The sequence below is a fragment of the Argiope bruennichi genome, chromosome 7 (genome assembly GCF_947563725.1).
Source record: "Argiope bruennichi chromosome 7, qqArgBrue1.1, whole genome shotgun sequence".
Taxonomy (NCBI): domain Eukaryota; kingdom Metazoa; phylum Arthropoda; class Arachnida; order Araneae; family Araneidae; genus Argiope; species Argiope bruennichi.
Genome location: NC_079157.1, coordinates 104,112,396 through 104,126,448, shown reverse-complemented (window position 1 = coordinate 104,126,448; position 14,053 = coordinate 104,112,396). Strand labels below are relative to the sequence as shown.

Here is a 14,053-nt window from a genome sequence, read left to right as displayed (position 1 = left end):
TGAAAATTAGAGCAAATAATTTTGCAATTTTGTTTCATTTCACAGAAATCGTTATCCTTTGTATGATTTATATCTGATAAATAGCCATTGAATTTCTTCCTAACAAAACAATTATTAACACTGTCGAGAGCATGTTGTTTTCTGTCACTCATATCGTTATCTGAACCGTGGGAAATAACACTCATCCTATTGATATTTATTTTCTGCTGCTGCTGATTAAAAATATTTTAAGCTATTTTTGTAGTTACCATGCGTCGCCCTCGTGGCCTAATGGATAAGGCATCGGTCTCCTAAACCGGGGATTGCGGGTTCGAGTCCCGCCGAGGGTACTGGTGATTTATTTTAATTATCAATTCAGCTTTTTCTCTAACTTACAACATAACAATAAGAAGTAACGCATGCATCTTAATGAGATTTAGAAAAGGCAAATCCGAAAAACACATTTGTGGAATAACGTCTGTCTGTACGTACGTGAGTATGATAGATAAATGCAGAACAGAAGTAGTTAATTTGATGAATATTGATATGAGATGGTAATGCTGATTATAAACCTATATCGTTTAAAACAGGTGGTAATTTATTTTTCTATTGCGAACTATAACTAAAAATATAACAGATAGATTAAATTCTAAATTAACCTCTTCGCCGTCCGTAACGCGTCTAGCGCGTTCAAGTGAAACTTCTGCAGGGCGACCGTAACGCGCTTCAAGCGTTCTTCTACATTTTAAAACTTTCAAAACGCTTTTAAATGTTTACTTGTTTGAGTTTTTATTTTTGTCTGTTCTAATGCGGGGAAAAACAGGGAAAACATAAATTTGCGCGGACAGGAGAGGATGGCGAAAGGATTAAATTTCGATGAAAATTATGTATATCGCATTACTTTCTGGAGAAAAATGTATTTTGTTAATTGTCATAATCTTAGATACTTATAAACTTTATATTCTAAGCATTAATTGAAAGATTCCTATGAAAAAGATAATAAATATTGTTATGAACCTGTGATGCTGCTTCCCAGCAAAGTTGTTTCCATAGGAGGTCCCAGAGCTTGGCGACAAACTTGGCGACCATTTGGCGACTTGACGACGAATTTGGAGACTTTGGCGCCAAAATAGATTATATCCGAAACATCGAGAATTTTCCCGATCCATCCAGTAAGAACCGAGTTACGCCTCGAACGTTCCTGATCGATTGAGAGGCTTCTAGCCCCGCCTCCTGAGACCTATAAAAGGAGCTGCAGCTGCCGGGGAGTCGTCGTGAACCAGAGAGTAGTCAGAATCGACGATAAAGAACTGGCCTACCAGAGAAAAGCGGAGCAGCGATGGAGTGAAGCTAGTGCTGAACTAAGCTGTGCGCCACTGTCTGCAGTAGAGTCTTGTTATATGCTGCGGTGTATGCTGTTGTTGCTGCACTTCTCGGCTGAAGATAATCGTCTTCTGTGCTGTATATAGTTGTCGTCTTTGTGCTGTCCTGTGTGTCTTCTGTAAATAAACGTCGTTGTTTTATTTTCTACTGCCGCCTGGTGATTTGAGCGTTCTTCACACCATATAACTTCCACTATCCAAACGAACCCCGGAAATTTCGTAACAATATATTTATTTACTCAGAGAAAATGGTTTCCACCAAACTTTATCGCATACTCTTCAATAAACATCCTATCTCAATCCCACATAAGATCGCAAATACCTTGCATGGCATTAGCGAACAATGGTTACGAAATATAGATCTTTGGTGTGAATCTATCAATATTACTGAATCTACCGAGATAATATATATTTTGAATATCTTTCTGTCAGCCAATTGACACAAAATTTCGAAATTCGAAAAAAATTCAAAACGAAATTACAATTGCAGCCACAATATATCGAATTTCATTGACTTATGTCATTGTGCTTATGAGTTATTGCTTTTACATGCATACGAAAGTATGGACTGACAAACGATCAATCATTTGATTTATTTGATTCAAAATTTGATATTTTAGATGCTAAACTTATGAGCCAAATTTTAACTACCAAACTCTTTGCGTTTTGCAGTTATTGAGTTCAACTGTATTCGAACAGCCAGATACACTGGTAATTCGTAATAACTGGATAATAAATTCGTAATAACTGAATATACTTTAATATTGTAAGCTATATTCTAACCTGAAACAATATAAAATTTTGCCTTTTTAACTCAAGTTAATGATGTATTTGAATCTTTTTTAGATTTTCCCCATCTTTAATTAAATACAGCAATTACTTTCCAGAAATCAGTTTTGGCAATAATTATTTGTGTTAAGTACATAAGAGTAATTAAGTTTTTTTTTGTATTCTTGTTCGTAATACGTTTAATATTTTTTCAGAATTATTGCGATTCTAGTTGGAAAATATGTTTAAAACTTTTTTTTCTTTTTAAATTGAATAAATATAGAAAAATTATGTATGCTGTAAAACTATTGTGATCACTGAAAAGATAATTTTTTAAGATGAAGTAAAAATTCTTTTTTTACTATAACATTTTCGAAATTTATCACGGAAAAATGGTGAAATTTTATGTATTCTCGTTCGTAATACATTTAATATTTTTTTTCAGAATTATTGCGATTTTTGTTGGAAAATATGTTTAAAACTTTTTTTTCTTTTTAAAATGAATAAATGTAGAAAACTTATGTATACAGTAAAACTATTGTTGTCACTGAAAAGATGCTTTTTTAAAATAAAGTAAAAATTATTTTTTTTACTATAACATTTTCGAAATTTATCACGGAAAAATGGTGAAATTTTATGTATTCTCGTTCGTAATACGTTTAATATTTTTTCAGAATTATTGCGATTCTTGTTGGAAAATATGTTTAAAACTTTTTTTTTCTTTTTAAATTGAATAAATATAGAAAAATTATGTATGCTGTAAAACTATTGTGATCACTGAAAAGATAATTTTTTAAGATGAAGTAAAAATTCATTTTTTACAATAATATTTTCGGAATTTATGACGGAAAAATGGCGAAATTTTATTTAATTGTTAATTCAAATTTCTAATTAAAAATTTAAAAAATATCTCCGAGTTGCACGTTTTATACCCAAAGTGCCAGGTTTGGTTGGTCTCAGGGGAACTAGACTCAAACAGGAGAGTGTCAATGCACGCACAAAAACACATAATCATTTTTATTATTAGTAAGGATGGCTTAAATACATCATTCCTTTACCTCTAATGAGCTCAGACGATTTCTGTCCCATTGGTTGCACCGCCAGTCCTGACACAGCCCGCAATTTAAGAATCTCTCTATGCCTTACATATTATCTTTCAAAAATTCCATTCAGCCCATGACGTTCAGACGGTCAACCAAACAGAATAAAAATCCAAATTAATGTTAAAAATATCTTGTCTGTACCCTCGGCGGGACTCGAACCCGCAATCCCCGGTTTAGGAGACCGATGCCTTATCCATTAGGCCACGAGGGCGACGGGAAGACAATTGTAAAAGAGCTAAAAATATTTTAAGTCTACAGCTGTGAGAATCGGAGCTCTGAAGGAAATCTGTTGTTTCCTGTTGTTGAGATAACGAATTAAGTGGCGCAGCAAATAAATTCCGGAGTTGAATATAAATTCGTTGGATGTTTATCTCTAGCAAATTACCTGTACTTAAAATTAGTTATTTTTGTGCAATGATATAGCACAGTAATTATTTCTTATAATTTTCCGGATATATTTCACTAAAAAAAATACTGTCAATTTTTAAACGAAATGTCTTTACTGGAAGTTTGTTTGTCTGTGTGTCCGAGCTCAAGTGAATACAATAATAGATAAAAAAACAAACTGATTGGATAAAAATTGGAGCACAGATTTAGAATTTAAACACACAATGGTATCAAATTTTGAAACATATCCATCCAGGGATCCGATAGCTAAAAAACAAAATTGTTTGGATTAAAGAAATTTAATGTAAGAACCTGTTACTAACACTGATTTTTTTTGTGCCAAATTTTGATTTCAATCTATCATAAAAAAAGCATCCAAAATACATTCTTGGTTTTGGTAACTGTACTTTGAAGTATATAACACATAACAAGGGAACTTAAAACACTTTATACTTACTTTTTTATATAACACTTTAAAAGGGAATAACCAAAATATTGAAAATACCCCTTTCGTCGATTTTTATTGTTTCTCCAAAGATTACTTTTTATTGCTATCAAGCTTTTTTAGGTCAAAATAATATAACTAACGATAAAAATGTTTTACAACAGTAATGCATTTTGATGTTTACTGTATATTTTTATTTATATTTTAAAATTTTGCTTCAAGGTTTTTTTAAATTTATTATTTTTATTTTTTATGAAATACTGAGTGTAATGAAAAAGAATTATATTTTATTGACAAAACATCATTGTTAAATAAACAATACGTGCAAAGTGGTTTTTACATAATCAGTTGCAATAGAAAGGAAAATTGACATTTGGAATGCTATTTTTTAGTTCAGTAAGTGTGTGAATGTTTCTTTTATTTATTCCGTATTTATACACCTAGAAATAATAATTTTTGATTCAGAAATCTATATTTGTTTTAGTAAAAATATTTAATATAAATAATTTAGTTTAATAAAATATGTACAACTGTCTTTCATACTCAGCATATATTCTTATACATATATTCAAAATTCAAACTCATATTCAGCATTTATTCAAATTTTATACTCAACATATATTCTTATACTTATATTCAAAATTCGTACTCATACTCAGCATATATTCTCATACATATATTCAAAATTCATACTCATACTCAGCATATATTCTCATACATATATTCAAAATTCAAACTCATATTCAGCATTTATTCAAATTTATACTCAGCATATATTCTCATACATATATTCAAAATTCAAACTCATATTCAGCATTTATTCGAGTTTTATACTCAGCATATATTCTTATACATATATTCAAAATTCATACTCATACTCAGCATATATTCAAAATTCATACTCATACTCAGTGTATATTCAAATTTCCTACTCATCATATATTCTCATACATATTTCAAAATTCATACTCATACTCAGCATATATTCAAAATTCATACTCATACTCAGTGTATATTCAAATTTCCTACTCATCATATATTCTCATACATATTTCAAAATTCATACTCATACTCAGCATATATTCTGATACATATATTCAAAATTCAAACTCATATTCAGCATTTATTCAAATTTTATACTCAACATATATCCTCATACATATATTCAAAATTCATACTCATACTCAGCATATATCCTCATACATATATTCAAAATTCATACTCATACTCAGCATATATTCTCATACATATATTCAAAATTCAAACTCATATTCAGCATTTATTCAAATTTATACTCAGCATATATTCTCATACATATATTCAAAATTCAAACTCATATTCAGCATTTATTCGAGTTTTATACTCAGCATATATTCTTATACATATATTCAAAATTCATACTCATACTCAGCATATATTCAAAATTCATACTCATACTCAGTGTATATTCAAATTTCCTACTCATCATATATTCTCATACATATTTCAAAATTCATACTCATACTCAGCATATATTCAAATTCCATACCCAGCATATATTCTCATACGTATATTCATATCATACATATATTTGAAAGAAAAGAAATGCTATATTTTCAATAGTGTCACTGTCAAATTCTTAGTTTCAATGCTCAAAAAACTTTAAAATGTCTACAACATTATTATAACTCTCTGACTTGAAAATTGGCAGCTGAGACAGCTCAAGCATTAAATAAAATGATACCCAAAGGATGTTTCAGTTAAACGGTTAATTAAAATGAGAATATGAATTGCACGAAGCAATTTTTAAAACTTGTCGAATAAATTATAGGCTATAAAGAAAGTTTTTAAAAAAGTATAGAAAGTTTAATTTTCCCACAAGTCAACAATTATTTTTGAAGAAGGATGTAAGATTTAATTGAATTTGCAAATGGCAAAGCAGAGGCAGATATTTAAAGGTATTTAAGATATCTATAATATATATGTTTTCATTCTATAGAATTAATAACAGTACAGAGAAAATGTTTTTTATTTTTAAAATATCTAAAATATATCTGTTTTCATTCTATAGAAAATAATAAAAGTACAGATAAAATATTTTTGTTTTTAAAATATCTATAATATGTAATTTTTTCATTTTATTGAAATAATAATAATACAGATAAAATATTTTAACAAAAAACATAATTCTTCATTAACAAAAGAACATCATGTATTAAATTAATTATTAAACGAAATCTTTTCTAAAATTTCCCTTATACTTCAAATTATTTTGAGAAAATTAACGAAAATCTGTTCAATAGTTTGATTTCTATAGCAAAAAATTATTTATGAATTTTGACTTTTATTTATAGATTATATAAAAATGTTTTTAACTTTTGTACGAGTCATTAATATTGTGGAAACATTAAATTAAATCATTTTGGAACAGCATTTGAAAGTCGTTCTAAGATACCAAAGAACATATGCTTTTTTTCTTTACGATAAAACTGAAAGGAAGAAAGTTCTGGAAAACGGGAACTAGAAATTCGGATAAATGTTTCCCATTTTTCATCTCCTGTCACAGTTCATAAAGGATTCGAGGGGAACTTAAATTTCCGGAAGAAATGCGAGCATCCTACTTGCAAAATTCCGAATAAAATGCTAAATCGATTCATTTCGCAGCGAACCAAACGATATTCCGGAGGCAGACGCGATCTTCTATCGATAAGTGAAGCGATCATGAATCGATATCAGTATGAAACGAGGTACTTTTCGTATATAGATTACTTTCCCGATGCCCATTTTTCACTTTTCTGCTTCTTCTTTTTTTTATATATTTGCTTTGGAAGGAAACCTTCCAAATTTGGGAAATGCTACTTTAATGGTACGTTGATTTATGGACCATGTAAAAGGAGAAAGAAACATACTTTATAGCAAAAGAAAAAAAAAACTTTTGAAATAAGGACATGTAAGAGTTTTATACGTTGTTTGCGATTAGAAGTGAAATAAGTCATTTTTTTTATTGTACTTAAGTTAATTATATCGGGGAATATTTGTATTTTTTTTACATTCTTTAATAGTCGGCTTGACCGACCAGCTGTTTTGTCGTGTTTATGGTTAGGTTTCGTTTCGATTAAATTACTTATACATAACTTTTATTTTGCACATGATTCCCTCGAAAATTGCATGATTTTTGATTCCTTGGGTACAGATTTATTTGAAAAATTCCTGTATTTGAAACGAATTTAATTTGCTGATGTATGGAATGGAATACAAAAGCATTGGATTTTGTGTGAGAATGCATTTATTTGCATGACATGATATACATATTAATTGGAATTGTAAAGCAGGATCTTTTATAAGTTATCACTCTTGTTATGAACAAGAACATACATTATTGTAGATGGAAGAGACTCTTTATAACTTTGTAGTGAATAGCTTATAAGCCAGTTAACAGCTACGCTGCCCGAGCAATTGCTTTTGTATCGTGGTCATGTTAATGGGCTACGAACCTCAAGGTCCCAGGTTCCATCCTCGCTCATCACAAACCACCATAGTGGTGACCCGTACGATGATCCTTCAACCTTCGTACAGCTGTTGTGGCGCCATCTACTCGCAACCAAAGTCGTTATACTGGACACAGCAACCCAAAGTCGTCAGATTCACTTGAAGCAGCAACTCAAAGTCGCCAGACTCACGTGACGCAGCAACAGCATCAGCAACCACTCACCCACACACGCTTGCCATAACGCTTGGCGCTACTCAAATGGGTACAGGCGCATTAGACTCAACAGCCATATCGTTCGTCTCACCTCCGACTCACTGGAGGGAGAGTCTGTAGTGAATAGCTTATAAGCCAGTTAACAGCTACGCTACCCGAGCAATTGCTTTTGTATCGTGGTCATGTTACTGGGCTGCGAACCGCAAGGTCCCAGGTTCTATCCTCGCTCATAGCAATCCGCCACAGCTTCATTATGACGTAGATGAAAATAATGGACGAGTTTCAGGAACATTTATTTAATTCCACATTTCACAAGACAAAAAAAAAAAAAAAACACGAACATGAACACGAAAAATACACAACATTTGCACCGAATACAATCTAATAATGATCCCCAAGAAGGATCATGGGAAATATATCTTGATGTTAATAAGGTTGTATCAAAAGAGAAGGTAGTAGAGTTATGTAACCGCTACATTACTAATTTTGTCTTAGTTTGAATGATGAATTGGACTGCGAACTTGGGCCATGCAGGTGCATGCCGAGTCTCAGTTGTCAAATATACGCAAGTGGTTAAGCATCAGATTGTAATAGATATTAAAGCCTTATTATTTAATAGTTTAACACTTGTTTCATCTTACAACATGGGTATTTCGGTCAGGGTGGAAAACCTTCGGTATAATATCCGTACATGGTTGGTTTTCGTTTCTAGGACTCCTTCAGTTTCTGCCTATGCCTCTATACCATTGTGATCTTGGTCACTCATCAGATTTGTACGTCAATTGATAGGGCATGTATAACCCTATGTGACGTTACACTTGGCTTGTTTATTTTGTCAATAAAAGTGTCAAACCTTAAAATACTATTAAACCGATCAAGTAATCTGTCATCTAATAATACGTATTGTTACGAATCTGTGATGCGGCTTCCCAGCTTAGTTGGCTCCATAGGAGGTCCCAGAGCTTGGCGACAAATTTGGCGACTTGGCGACGAATTTGGCGACTTTGGCACCAAAATAGATTATACCCGAAACATCGAGAATTTTCCCGATCCGTTCAGTAGGAACCAAGTTACGTCTCAAACGTTCCTGATTGGTTGAGAGGCTTCTAGCCCCACCTCCTGAGACCTATAAAAGGAAGCAGCCGCAGCTGCCGGGCAGTCGTGAACCATTGGTGTCGAAGAGTAGTCGGAAGCGAAAGAGTAGTCGTCGTGAACCAGATTGGAGAGTAGTCGGAATCGACGGTAAAGAACTGGTCTTCCAGAGATAAGTGAAGCAGCGACGGAGTGAAGCTAGTGCTGAACTAAGCTGTGTGCTACTGGCTGTAGTAGAGTCTGTTGTATGCTGCACGTCTCGGCTGAAGATAATCGTCTTCTGTGCTGTATATAGTTGTCGTCTTTGTGCTGTCCTGTGTGTCTTCGTGTAAATAAACGTCGTTGTTTTATTTTCTACTGCCGCCTGGTGATTGAGCGTTCTTCATACCATATAACTTCCACTATTCAAACGAGCCCGGGAAAATTCGTAACAGTATTCTTTCTCTATTATGTAATGTCCCTTTCTTTTTTCTAGTTACTATAAACTATAAACAGAGCCTATCTTTGCGCTTTCAATGATAAAAGAAAATCAAGCGATTAAATAGTTGATGTAACAATGGAAATGGCTTGTATTTCAATTCATAAATGATCTATATAGCTGGAAAAAAAATGAAGTAAAATACTTTTAGAAAGTTATTGGATTTCTAAAACAATTACATGATAAGCAAATTGGCATCACTAAGTATATATATTTTATAAAAATTGAATATGATGTAAAATTTATTTTTCAGCAATATTATTTTCAGAAGTTATCCCGATAAGAAACGGAGAGTTGCTTAATTTTTAATTATTTAAAATTTAGTTGAAATTTTAAACCAGCGGAAGTGGTTTTCCTAAATTTTTTCGCATATTCTCTAATAAAGCAGTTATTTTTCTCTTTCCACATAAAATTATGGTCCTTGGGTATGGCCACAAATACCTTGCACGGAAATAGCGAATAATAGCTACAAAATACAGATATTTTGCGTGAATTTAACACTTTTACTGAATTTATCGTGTGACATTTGGCGATTTTTTCGCAATAAATCCCTGTCATGTAGCGATGGACACCCGGAAAAACTAATTTGTGTTTTAGGCGCGCTATTTGCCAACCGATTGAAGCGAAAATTTGGTACAGAACTATTGCGAAATTTTCCGGGGTTCGTTTGGATAGTGGGAGTTGTATGGTGTAACGAACGCTCAATCAGCAGGCGGCAGTAGAAAATGAAACAACGACGTTTATTTACACGAAGACACACAGGACAGCACAAGGACGATTACTATATACAACACAGAAGACGATTATTTTCAGCCGAGACGTGCAGCATACAACAGCATACACAGCAGCATACAACAGTATACACAGCAGCTCTACTCCGTCGCTGCTCCGCTAGTCCCTGGAAGACGAGTTCTTCACCGTCGCCTCCGACTACTCTTCGACTCCACTGGTCCACGACTCAATTCACCGTCACTCCCCGGCAGCTTCAGCTTCTTTTATAGGTCTTAGGAGGCGGGGCTAGAGACCTCTCAACCAATCACTAACGTTCGAGGCATATCTCCATCGAGAAAATTCTCGATGTTTCGGCTATAATCTATTTTGGCGCCAAAGTCGCCAAATTCGTCGCCAAGGTCGCCAAGTCGCCAAATGGTCGCCAAGTTTGTCGCCAAGCTCTGGAATCTCCTAGGGAACCCACTATGCTGGGAAGCCGCATCAAGGATTTGTAACACTATATTTGTAATCACAAAAATCACATTCCAAATTTCATATATTTAAATCATTTCGTTTTTGAGCTATCGCGTTTACGTGCTTGTAAAAGTACAGATCCAAAAAAAGTCAATCCTTTGACGTATTTGGTTTCAAATTTGACTGGCATCTATATTTCGGATGTTAAATCTGTGTACCAAATTTTATCCATCTAAGAGTCTTTGTTTTGTAACTATCGTGTTAGCATGTAATCAGATATACGGACAGACGGACTAAAGGATTTCACTCTTAATTTGATAGAAATCAACAAATATGATCTAAAGACCTTTTACCAAATTTCATTAATTTACAGTGTTTTTAAATTGTCTTTGTCACAGACAGACAGATAAAATGTCAAAAATGTGTTTTTCCCAATTCGAGGTGGTTTAAAACGAGTAGATACGTCGAAGTTTTGAATTCGAATTTTTTAACTATAGCACTGCCTTATCTATATTTATTTTACGAGATAGTAAAAAAAGGAGATTCATTCTAGTCCTCCAAGGTATAATTTAACGCCCTAGTTTGCAAAGAGTCAGCGCATACTCCAACATTCTCTTTTATTATTAGTAGAGACAGAGATAAATATGGAGAGCCAATTATTTCTATCATAATAAACGTCAAAGCACAGCACAAATATAATTTTAATGCTTTTTTTAAATTTCCAAAAAGGAAATTGGATATGACGTAATGGAATACCTTAAAAAAACGCGTAGTTAAATTATGTGACTACTTTTTACTATAAAATCAAGTTGACTGGTTAGGGGTAGTATATGATTTATCACTTAAATAACCAGTAGTAATCTACTGAATATGTTTAATTTTTTAAAAATTAAATATGGGGATTTTTATGATTTATTGAGTTTTGAATGCAATTATACGGTACTTTTCTTGTCATAATGTCAAAACATAGTATTTTTTATGTGTGAATGATTAATAACAATTTTTATAGCAATAATTTATATTGCTATAAAATATTATACTCTCTTATACAAAAACATAAAATGTCATATTTTATTCTTTTTTATATTTTTTCCTTCTTTTTATTTTCACAAAGAACATAGTATAAAAAAAAGTTAGTTACAACCCAAGGCTCATGTTATTAAGTCTTCAAAAATAAATCCTACCTTTTAAAAAAGAAATTGAAAGATAATTTATTACTAGCCGCTTTAAGCGAATGGTTTACCAACCAGTCGTTTTGGTTTTCCTTTTTTTATGATCTCCCACCATTCGACCCGAGTCCAATTCCAAAATTAAAAAATTGAACAATTTAACCAGAAGAGATTTCACTAGTTGTGTTTATCTTTTGTTACAATCTGATTTTTTAAAGCTTGAATTGAAATTACAAAAGAAAAAAAATCTGATTTTTTTAGTCATTGATTAGAAAAAATCTGATTATATTTTTAGCATTAAGTCGATTTTAGAAAATGATTGAACAAAATCAAAAAAGCCTCTTTCATTTTCAAATTTCTATGAAAATGACTATGTTTAGATGTTTTCATTATAAAATAAAATAATTCATAACTAATTCTATAATTTTTTAACTCCTACTCTGCCGGATCCAAAGTGAAACCATGGCAGCCCCAAATGATTAACCACCCTCCCAATGTAGGTAATTCATTCACCCTGGTCATCTTTAAAATTCTCACTAATGAATTAAATTCAGGATATTTAATAATTAAAAAAATAAATCAATCTTAATTTAAATTTAAAATATAAAGAAGATTCGGATATGAAGTTTGAAACATCGTAAAATGATGTTTTTTCAGATCCGATGAGTCACCCCATATATTATTTTTGAAAATCTACAATTAATTATATAGCTGCGATATCTTCGTATAAAAAATTACTTAATAGGATCATAACGCGTATAGGTAAAAACAATGTATATAAAACGATGCAAAATATAGTACTTAAACACTTAAAAATATTTTTTAAAAAATTATTGGAAATGGAGAAACGAACATACAGTTGTTGTCACTCAAAAGCACATTTTTTTTTTTTTTTTTTTTGTGCTTTAAAATGGCGAAAAAATTATTTTTGTACAATGAGGTATTCTAAACCAGGAAGAGTGGTCTCTCGAAAACTTTCTCGCTTACTCTCTAATAAGTATACATCTGTATTATATACCGTATGTTATTTGCGGACGATAGTTACGAACGGGTCTACGAGAGCGCGATCTTTGGCGATCTTCGCCAAACGGGAAACGAAAAATTAACACAGAAATACAAATGTAGTCACAAAATAACACGCCAAATTTCATTTATTTAAGTCATCGCGTTTTTGAAATATCGCTTTGATATGCTTGGGATATGACAGACCGACAGACAATCAACTTTTTAACAGGTTTAGTTTCAAATATAATGCGATTTTGTGTTTTATATGTTAAATAAATGCACCAATTTTATCCGTCAGGCTTACTCCATTTTATAGTTATCGTATTAATTTAGGTTAGGACACTCGAAGAGACATCTGAAGAGACTCTGAAAGAATTTCATTCAAAATTTGACAAAAATCTGTAAATTTTGTTTAAAGTCTATACACCAAATTTCATTTCTATAGCTTAAGGCATTCCGGAATTATCGTATTTGCAGTCAGACCAACGGAAAAACAAACATAATTCAAAAATTATGTTTTTTAAATTCTTAGAGGTCCAAAAAATGGAATTTCGTCAAAATCACGCGTTGGAATTCTTGGACCATCACAATACTTTCTGTTTTCTTCATATATGAGAAACTAAAAATCATAACCTTTTGATTAATTTTTAATTAAAATTCAAATTAAAACTTTAGAAATCCATTTCAAAGCGAACACTTTCTATCCATCATGTAATTACAGACCAAATTTGATAGATATATGCCAACAATCTGTCTTATCTGTGTTTTCACTACAACACTTTATTATGTAACTAGCCGCCTTTGGCGACCAGCCGGTTCACCAGTATTACCGCTCGCTACAATTTTCAATTAAATATTTTAAGTAACTTGTCTCTTAATAGCTTCTCAAACAAAACATTTTTAATCTTCCAATTTTGAAAGTCATACCAAACTTATACTGTTGTTTAGATCGTTTCGTTCAATTTACTATATATATTTTGCTAATTTGTTGTCATTTCCGGTAAAACTTCAACTTTAATTTAAAGTGGAAATGATGAAATTGCAATTAATATAAAAATATTTTTTTTAATGAAACCAAGCGTTTTATTTTATTTATCATTTTTGTTGTTATTTATTTATTATTATTATTATTGAATATGAGTACTGCAAACAGAATCTTTCGGCATTTAAGTCTTATGTGAACTACAAAATATTTTTCATAATATATCTCAAAGAATAATTCAACAAAAAATTCTCAGATTCAGCATAAAATTCAGTTTTTAGCTTTGCTTTCAAAAGGATTGAAATGAAATCAATAATAATATTTAATTCCGGCCTATAAATATATTTCAAAAAATATGAAGTCTAAATTTTATGCAGTTAGGTATCATATTCTGAG

General features: G+C 31.7%; 2 non-coding genes across 2 annotated transcripts; one reads left to right on the top strand and one right to left on the bottom strand.

Annotated features, from left to right (window-relative positions):
• The first annotated feature begins 256 nt into the window (after positions 1 to 256).
• Positions 257 to 329, top strand: Trnar-ccu (transfer RNA arginine (anticodon CCU)). The gene has a single exon. It is a non-coding gene; the product is annotated as a tRNA-Arg (tRNA).
• A 3,041-nt stretch (positions 330 to 3,370) lies between these two features.
• Trnar-ccu (transfer RNA arginine (anticodon CCU)) lies at positions 3,371 to 3,443 on the bottom strand. Its single transcript has one exon. It is a non-coding gene; the product is annotated as a tRNA-Arg (tRNA).
• Positions 3,444 to 14,053: the final 10,610 nt, after the last annotated feature.